This window comes from Spermophilus citellus, assembly GCF_964194105.1.
Source record: "Spermophilus citellus genome assembly, chromosome: 1".
Lineage (NCBI taxonomy): Eukaryota > Metazoa > Chordata > Mammalia > Rodentia > Sciuridae > Spermophilus > Spermophilus citellus.
The window spans coordinates 251,247,045-251,257,104 of NC_138182.1; positions in this window are offsets into that span (position 1 = coordinate 251,247,045).

Here is a 10,060-nt window from a genome sequence, read left to right on the forward strand (position 1 = left end):
AGTACACTTAGGCTGAGAAGCAGAATAGTGTAGTATCTAAAAACAGGGTTTTAATGCCAATTCTGTCAATTAGCTTGTATCATAACCTGTCTTCCCTGTGCCTTCTCAGTCAAATTTGGGTGCTGAAGATAACAGAATTACCTAAGTTGGTCTAGATAACAGCAGGAAAACATCACATTGAGTGAGGAAAGTTAATAAAAAGATTGTTCACAAAGTTCTGAGTAGGGCATCAGAGTACCCCAGAGCTAGTAACAGCCTCAAGATTTTCATTATCACCTCTAGGCCTAATGAGTGACAAGACAAGCTGTTACCTGAATTCAGAAAAATTGACTGCTAAAGAACAAATACAGGTGCTATGATCTTTGAGAGAGAGAGGCAGTTAACTCACTGTGCCCCCAAAGTGAGGGATCTATGGTATTAAGTACCATAACCTCACTTAGCCTCTACCTTCTGGTCTCATGCAGGTAACTCCCACTGGAAAACCACAACCAGAAAACGAATGGTTTTTCGTTCCCAAAGATAGAACTCTTGAGGTAAAGAACGGTGTAGGGAAAGGTGGGGTGTATGAAAGTGTGAGCAGAAAATGATCACAGCTCAGAGTTTTTGTGAAGACCAAGTGCCCATATACATAAAGTACTCAGAGGAGGTCTGGCCCTGTGAAAGTGCTTGCTATTTACTCTTAGTTCTTCTTGAGTAGAACAACATAATGTCCTGAAGCCACCCTGATGAAGTCCAAATTCCAATTTTGCATCTTTCTTGGACTGTGATCTCAAGCAAGTTTTCTAAGTTCTCTGCCCCTGCTTTTTCTTCTATAAAATGGGGCTAAAATAAAATCTTTATGGAGTTTTATGAAAATGTAATGTACAATGCACAACAAACATTTACAACATCCCAGTGTATACAAGCATACAAAAAAACATTGTTTTATTACTCTGTTTACTCAGAACTGTTGACTCAAACAAGATTTTGGTTAATAATAGCACAACAACACCTGGAAAATAACCCCTTTCCTGCTGAAGTTATTCCCTACTTATTCCATGGAAATGTATGGAAGGTTTGTAACATACCCACTCTTACATTAACTATCTGGTAAATGAAGCACATGCTTAGGTCATCCTAGTCAAGGACAGAGCAAAGAGATTAATCAAAGAGATTAAGAAAGAAAAAGAACAGGACCCTGAAAAAGAAGATAGTGAACAGACCTCTGGGCAGTGAATGCATAGTGCCTCCTGCACCCATAATGGGAAGGAAAAAAGGGCAAAGGAATTCAGATCTGGGCCAGCCAGGCCCTAAGAAAAAATTTCAAGTTCCCCAAAGGAAGATCTCCACAACCAACTTGTCTCAGGAAAAAGAAGTTAGAATGATGCCAAAGGGCCCCGACGCCACCAGCTCATCAGGGGGCCTGTCCCTTGGTGGGGAAAGAAGGGCCTGGACTCCTGGACTCCACCAACTAAGGAGACTGAAAGTATGCCCACTGAAGATGAAGCCTCCAGTGACCTGGACCTGTAGCAATGCATGGAAGGTATTAGAGGAGGGTCTGAGGACAAGGGGAGATGCAGCACAGAGAGGATGCAGAGGAGTTCCTCACAGTCTTCTCTGAGGAGTAGTCCTGTGCTCCTACCTACCGTTCTCCTCTACAACAGCAGGAGAGTGTCTCAGAGGGCCCTTGAGCAGTTGATAATTGTTGGGATTGTTAATTGGCTACAGAGTTTAAGTTAACTGTGCAGTTTATGTGTTAATAAAGCAGGTTACTGGTGTGAAAAAAAATTCATACTCTAATAGATTTATCAGAAAATCTGGGGAGAATCATTTCAGTTGCAGCATACTCAGAAGTTTCAGGGAGCTTTTGCATTGTTTGTCATTGGATAATAGACCAGGGGTGAGAGACAGAAAGGGAATATCTTTCCAGTTTCAGGCTCTTCAGGTCTTAGTCTAGCACGAAGACATCACCATTTGCTTTTAGCTATTTTGTTTTCACTTTGTGCCAGTTTTAGAGATGAGGCAATCTCCTTTCAGGATATAAGGAGAACATCCATGAATAATGGGATTCAGGTTGAGTATTTCGGATCCAAAAGACTTGGGATCAGAATGTTTCAGCTTTCAGGGTTTCTAATTTGAGAATATTTGCATATACATAATATGATATCTTGGATATAGATCCCAAGTCTAAGCATGAAATTCACTTAAACTTCATATATGCTTATACACATAGCCTGAAAGTAATTTTGAATGTTTTTATTAGTGCATTAGACTTATACAGGAAATAGAGTTCACTGTGACATATTCGTACATGCATATAAACCTCCTCTACTCTATTCATTCCCCAATACTTTCCTTTGATCTCTCCTCTGCCATCCTCTTCCTCTACTGTTCTAGCCTTCTATTTTCATGAGATTCCACCACCCCCATTGTTTTTACTCTTTATTCTCTCTACTTCCCCTTATGAGAGAGAACATTCAACCAGTCCAAAGTTAATTTCATATAATACTTTTAGTGCAAATGTAATTGAACTACAACCCCTCCCATGATGTTAGGAATGGAATTTTCCATTTACAGTGTCATGGTGTTGCTCAAAAATTTTGTTTTTGGACTTTGAGATAAGAATGTTCAACCTTGTATAATAATTGGACACTTAGTAAATGAAAGGCACTGTATTGGGCTCCATCCTCTATGCAGACCTTGGGCTCCATCCTCTATGCAGACCTTTGTCACAATTATTTTTGCTTTTACTTTTACTTTTGCTTTATGCAGACCTTTCTCAGAATTACTTTTGATTTTCATTCAGAAAAGTCTCAAAACAGCAAAAGCCCTCACATATAAATGCAACTTCAAAACAGCTTCCCAAGAAAAAGATCTCAAATTATTTCACTTTCAGGAGCAATTGAACAAAATATTCTTAAAACATATCTGTGAAAGTGCAACAAACTAAGCATTTCTAAACCAAATCCTCATGAATTTTTCTACTAAAAGGGTAAAGTATACATTTTGTTTTTATTTTTTAGGGTCCAAGATTTATTATACACATATGCTTGGTGATCATATTCCTCTAGTCTGACTTGAGAGACTGCAAGGTGAGGGTCTCAAGTTACCCAGCCCCTTACCACCCCACCACCTTTCCTGAGTAACCCCAAGGAACTATGAGCCATTCTCCCTGTGGCCTGGCAGTCAGCAGAGTGGTTCAGTTTGCCCAGGGGGAGCAGAAGCCCAGGTGAATGAGGAGAGAACTTGGAGTCCCTAGGTGTTGCCCCTGCCCCTGGAGAGCTACTTGAGTAGATAGATAGAATAGAAGATAGAGAACTGATTTTTCATGCAAAAAATGTAAAATGACAGAGGAGAAGAAATTTATATTAACTGAACTCCTATATGATGTCTAACTGAACTCCTGTCTGTACTAGATCCATTATTTTATTATCATTTTAATTAACAAACAAAAATATATAAATTTCTTATGTACAACATGATATTTTGAAATATGCATACATTTAGAAATGACTTAAGGTAATTAACATGTGTTAATTCACATACCTTTTGTGTATGTGTGAGAACACTTAAAATCTACTATCTTAATGATACTCAAGAAGAGGTTACATTGTTATTAACTATAGTCATCATGTTCTACAATAGACCTTTTGAATTTATTCATCCTATCCAAAGAAAAAATTGTGTCCTTTTTGTAAACTTTTTGCATGTTTATTGCATGATGTTTATTTAAACCAAACATTGGTATTCCCAGATGCCATACAATTTTATGGTAAGAGTTAGAGGGACCCATTTTTAATTGTGTGAATATATCTCTGTTGTTGCTCTCAATAGTTATGTTTCCATCCTTGGATGCACATTTAGAGGTGACAAAGCAAAGAGCAGACCAGCAAACCAAGTGCAAGCTGCAGATTGCCTAGCTAGCTGCCTGGAGCCCCATCTTCAAACATAGAATCCAGAAGTTTCTATTTCTTCTTTATTATTCTTTGATGCCACCGAGGAAGACAGACTCTATTTAAAACTTAACAATCACATACCATTTCCAAAGGAGGGAAGAAAAAGAGTCAGGTCCCCCATCCCCTAGAGTTGAAAATTTTTGAAATACATATTTTTAGTTCTTCAAAAAAAAGTTTAGTTTTCAAAAACACTGTTTATAATAAATCATATGTCTCTGTTTTTAAACTGTAATCAACTATAGGGTGAGAGCAGCTCTTTTATAAAAACTCTGAAATTAAAACAGCCACTTAACACTCCAATCTAATGCCTGCAGTAAATCAAATGTCTTTGTTGTTTAGATTTTTAGCTGAACAGGTCCATATAAAAAAGGAGTTTTAGCACTATTTATAAGAAGAATTGTCTCTCCAAACCCATCCAACAATTTTTTCATTCTTTAGGTAAAAACTTCAGCAGGAACTGAAGTAGAGTATAGGCAAGCTACCAATTACTTCTTGTGCCAGACGTGATATAACAAAGGTCAAAATTTAACGTACACACAAATGTACAGCAGCTTAAAAGAAGCAGTTGTTCAAAAAAGTGTTCAATAAATCATTGCCACAGGGCTGGCAGGGCTGCGGAGGCATCTGCGTTAAAACCACAGCTCTGTCACTAGCACACTGAGTGACCTTGGACATATCACTTAACCCCTCTGCTTCTCGGCTTCCTTATATGTGACCCCTCTACTGCTCACTCTGTCTTTCCAGGTCGGACTCCCAGTCACAGTCCCTGTGGCAGAGATTCCCTTTACATGCTGCCTATGAAGAATTTGCTTCATGACCTTTCCTACAAGTCTTTTCCAAGAAGAACATAATCCAGTAGCTGTTTTTCTCTTGACAAAGCAAACTCTTCTCCATAAGTAGATTTTTCCAGTCTTGCCAAAGACAGCAAAAGAGAGATGAGAGCAATGCAGCGTAGGAGGAAAAGTATTGGGTCGTAAATCAGGAAAACCAATTTCCAGCTCTGGCCCTGCCACTCCCTGGTTTGGGAAAAGACACTTGACCTTCTATGTTTCTGTTTCCTCATCTGTAAAAGCTGAGGTTATAATATGATCTACTTGTAAATAAAACCACATGGTATTAGCACAGACAAAAGCCTAACATACTGATGGAATAGAGCAGAAAATCCAACCCAACCCAACTACTTATGGAAACAGATTATGATAAAGTGGTATCTCAGACAGGGAGAAAGTGGTCTCCCTAATAAATGATATCAAGACAACTGGATAACCATTTGAAATAAAAGTAAACTTAGATCCATTCCTAACAGCATGCATAAGAATAAACTCCAAATAGATCTAAAATCTAAGAGGAAAAGATATTAGCCATCCAAGTACTTGAGGAAAACAGGGAGAATTCCTCCCTAACCTGAAACATAAGGGAAAAGCTGTCTCAGGATGATTCCAAGTCCCTGTGTAATAAAAGAAATATTGGTAACTTTGAAACTTCAGATTATCATAGTCAAAAACAAAAAGCAAACTGCAAATTACAAGTTAGAACAGAAAGTGTTGTTCCTAATATTGTAAAACTTTTTAAAAATTGAAAGAAAAACTAATAGAAAAATGAGCAAACGACTTGTACAGAAAATTCAGCAAAAAAGTATTTTTAAAAGTCCTTACACATATAAAAAGGTGTCCCAGTTCACTCTTAATAAGAGAAATTCCAAAATCAAAACTATACAGAAATACTATTTTTTTGGTCACACTGACAAAAATTCAAAAGCTTAACAATACATTTTGTTGGCCTGACTGTGAAGGAAAAAGTCTTAAAAGAAATTAACCCTAGGGCTGGGGTTGTAGCTCAGTGGTAGAACACTTGCCTAGCACATGTGAGGCCCTGTGTTCAATCCTCAGCACCACATAAAATAAATAAAAATAAAAGTATTGCGTCCATCAACAACTAAGAATATTAAAAAAAGAAAAAATTAATTAACCCTAGTAGCAATGAACACAGCTAGTGCCTTATCTTTTTTTCTAAATACCATTCTCCACTGAAAGAAAAAAGAGATCCTTAGGAAAATGGCTGATTTCAGGGTTGTCAAAGAAAATACCATATGAGCCTGAAATGCCTTACTGCTCAAAAATAAATAAATAAATGCTTTTAAAAATGATTAGCACATATCTAAAGGACCCAGGAACCATTTGAAAGGGACTTCTATGATGATTTTGACATGAAAAGAAATAAGGCTAAAAGTAAATTACCACCTATCAAGTAAAATAGTAATTCATGAGTCAATACTGATAACAAACAGAAAAATGAATAGGGCAGAAGAAAGAGGTTTTCTTTACAACAAAATTCCAGCTGATATATGTGGAGGGAATGAAGGAGTTTAAAAAATCAGTATTTACAATTCTTAAATTGAAAATAAATAAATAAATAATCAGTGTTTAGCAATCATCTGAGTAATAATTGGGACAAGCAAGAATCATCAATGGATACTAACGTTTGATGAATAGTATGATATGTACATGTCCTCAAAATATCTCCCCATTGGTTGCTTATCGGTTGCAAAAGAGAAAAAATGCAAATATCCAGAGAAGAAACCAGAGAACACCTTAATCAATTTATCAAAATTAACATCACTTTTGAAAAGCAAACATCATGTTTCCAGATTTGACAGCCTAACAAAGCTGTGACATCCTCGTGTAACAGTCTGAGAATGCACAACTTGATCTGATCATGAGAAAATATTCAGACAAACCCACACTAATTGACATTTTATTCCATAAGATACTTTGCCCATTTTCTTTTTTTAAAAAAAGTCAGTGTTTTGAAAGGCAAGGAAATGTTAAAGAACTGTTTCAAATTAAAGGAAATTAAAGTATAATAGCAACTGAATGCAGTATAGATTTTAGACTGGATCCTGTATTGAAAGGGGAAAATGCTAAGAAAAGGATATTATTGGGAAGTAGAAAAAATTTGAAATATGAGGAAAATTAAAATATCACCTCAATGTTAAATTTTGAAATTCAATGTGCTATTGTTGGATAGGAGAATATTCTTTTTCTTAAGATATACATAATAATATTTTAGAAGATAAAAGGGGCATAATGTATAAAACCTCTTCTCAAATTATTCTGATAGAAAAATTATAATATAATTTTTTTTGAAATGTAAGACCTATCACATGTTGAAAAGGATAAAGTCTGAACTTTAAAGATAGACTTTGGTGTAAATTCTTTCTTCACCAAGAACTTCTGACTTTAAGAAACATTTAGCCTTTCGAATACTTACTTACCTCAGTCTTGAACTAGAGAATAAGAGGATCTGCCTTGTAGTGGGTTGTGAGTAGGAACAGGAAAATCTATGTCTTGACAAAGTGGCATTGACAACATTAATTACGAGTGTCCTCTTTTCCACCACACCTTCCCCATGTCTGTCTGTCTGACTGTCTGTCTCCCTCCTTCTCTCTCTATCTCTCTTTCCCACCCGCCACCTCTCCTTTCTAACTAAATGTTAAGATATTTTGGAAATTCATAAACGTTTTTAGACTGCCAGGATACAATCACAGACGTGAGAGTAGAGTTTACATCAGATTAATAGATGTAACCTCAGTTAACACACATTGTCAACTCAAAGTTCTGAATCACTTTCTATGTGTAAGAGTGTCACAAATCAGTGTGGCATCCTAATTTGAATGCCAGCTCCATCAGTTACCTGCTTTCCAAACCTCCATTTTCTTACCTACAAAGTTTGCATAATATTACCTTAACTTACATAATTATCAAAAGAGCTACAAAGCGGATTTGGAAAAGACCTAGTTCCTGGTACAAAAAGGTGACTCCATAAATGGTAGATGTTACTATGAAAGAGATCAATGAATGTTTTTGATTTAGTTTTACAAAATCCCTGGCAAGAGGCTTTTATGTTTTTCTTTGTTTTAGGTACTAATGAATACATTTCTGTGAAGAAAACAGTAGGTTGCAGAACTTGTTAGGGTTTGGGTGCTTGGTCCTACATACTTCCTTTTCAAGTTGCCAGTCAAGGGCAGTAATTGTTATTCAAGAAAATAATAACCAAATAGAAACTGGATTCTGCTTTATTCATTTTTGAGAAAGTGCCCAATAATCCACCATCAGAAATTGTGTCAGGGATGTAAAGGTATCTAGTGATATAACTAAGAACTAAAGAGAAGGAAAAAAGGAAGGTTTTTTTTCTTTTTTTAATACCTTTATTTTATGTATAAAGGTATTTTTATGTGGTGCTGAAGATTGAACTCAGTGCCTCACACGTGCTAGGCAAATGTTCTACCACTGAGCTACAACCCCAGCCAAGAAACTTTTTTCTTTAGGAAAAAAGTAACTTTTATTTTCTTTCTCAGTTTGGGAGGAAATAGATAGTAATGAGGCCAAGAAAGGAACTAACAGCCACTCAGACAAAAGGTATGGAAAGTAAAGTCCAAATGACTTGGGAAAGTGTTCTCCTGGAATGCTGAAGTGGGACCACTGGAGATTGGCCAGACTTAACCAAATCAGTTTGGGGCACTGGAAAATTCCTTGGCCCCCTTTAGTGGCTTGAGTGATCCCCCTGGTTCCCAAGATGAAATTCTGTAGGAATCCCACTTTCCATATTTATTCCATAAATTTTATTTCAGGCATGGTAGAGGCATGGGAAGAACTTTCTACTAGTTTCTAAAACAGTATTTATAGAATCTAAAGTACCAGGTTTCCCTCTAGGGAGGTTTTCTCCAGATGTGCTATGTGGAGACTCAGCCAAGGATGTGTGACTCCTCCATCTTCTAGTCTGTTATCACCTTTTAGTTTGAGGATAAAGGTGATACAGGTGATTACGAGAGTTTTGTTCAAAGTAGAAGTTCAGATCAGATGCCATGAAAATTGAAATATCATAAGAGAATATGGCAAAACTACCAACCATGTCACTGAAAGCTCAAAACTACTAAAGAAAACAAATAATCAAAACTAGACCCCAGATTCTTTCAAAGATCACATCCAGAAGTGTCACAGTAATACAGACAGTGCCACTATAATGAAGCAAATCAAATGTGATATGGAACTCAATGTTGACATTTTGAAAGCATATCTGCTTTCAAATATCAGGATAAACATCCAAGGTGTTGTAGAATCCCTCTTCTCGTCCACACTAAGGGCAGGCCCAAACCACTACACTTCCTAAACTGTTCCAGTCAATTCAGAGGAGCTACCAGGAGAATGGACTTTTGCCTTTTCTTACACTGTGGTTTCTTTCAGGTGGGAATGACAATTAAAATAATAGGTAAGACCTATTATAATAATAGGATATATATGTATGTGTGTGTGTACACACACACACACACACACACTGTCAATTATTTATTTCTATAGTCAGGTAATGATTTTTTTTGATCAATCAGTAGGAGAAGTAAAAGGTCTCCAGTATCCAAGAATCTCCCAAACATGTAAGGTTGGGTTTGTATATTTCTATAAAAATTACCTCCTCTCTTCTTGTTTTATGTCTTCTAACTTGATTACGATTCCTTTTACTTTGTAGGGGAAAGGTTATACAGAACCACCAACCTTAGGCATAACTATGCCATTTATTCCAATTACTTCTTTATACTATTGTTTTAAGACAAGGAGTAGTTTGGAGTTATTTAAGAATATACATAGATCTTGGCAAAGATGTTATTAAGGAATATAAATAGATCATGGCAAAACTTAATAAGTAAATTTGGGAGGTTCATATATTATACTTCTCTGGTCAAAACTTTGTAAGAGCTAGATAGTATTTACCTTATATCATGAGATGCCCATTGCTACTATGCTGTTTTTCTATGCCCTATGCTTTTACTTTAGCTTCTTGGCAAGTCTCTTTCCTTATATTAACCTATTCTTGTATGCATTTTTATAACTCACTGTGAGGCCTGTTTTTCTGTTTGATCTTACTCCTTTTCCAATAGACTATTGATGTTTTGGGTCTGTTAATATCAGACACCATGTCCATGTTTGATCATTTAAAGAAACCAAATAAGTGTGAAACTTAAAGATTCAATAAGAAATTTTAAAACATTGAAATAGATATACTGACAAGGCATTACCGAGTGGACCCTGAATTAGATGCCAACTCGTTCACATACATGAAACAAGCCCCAA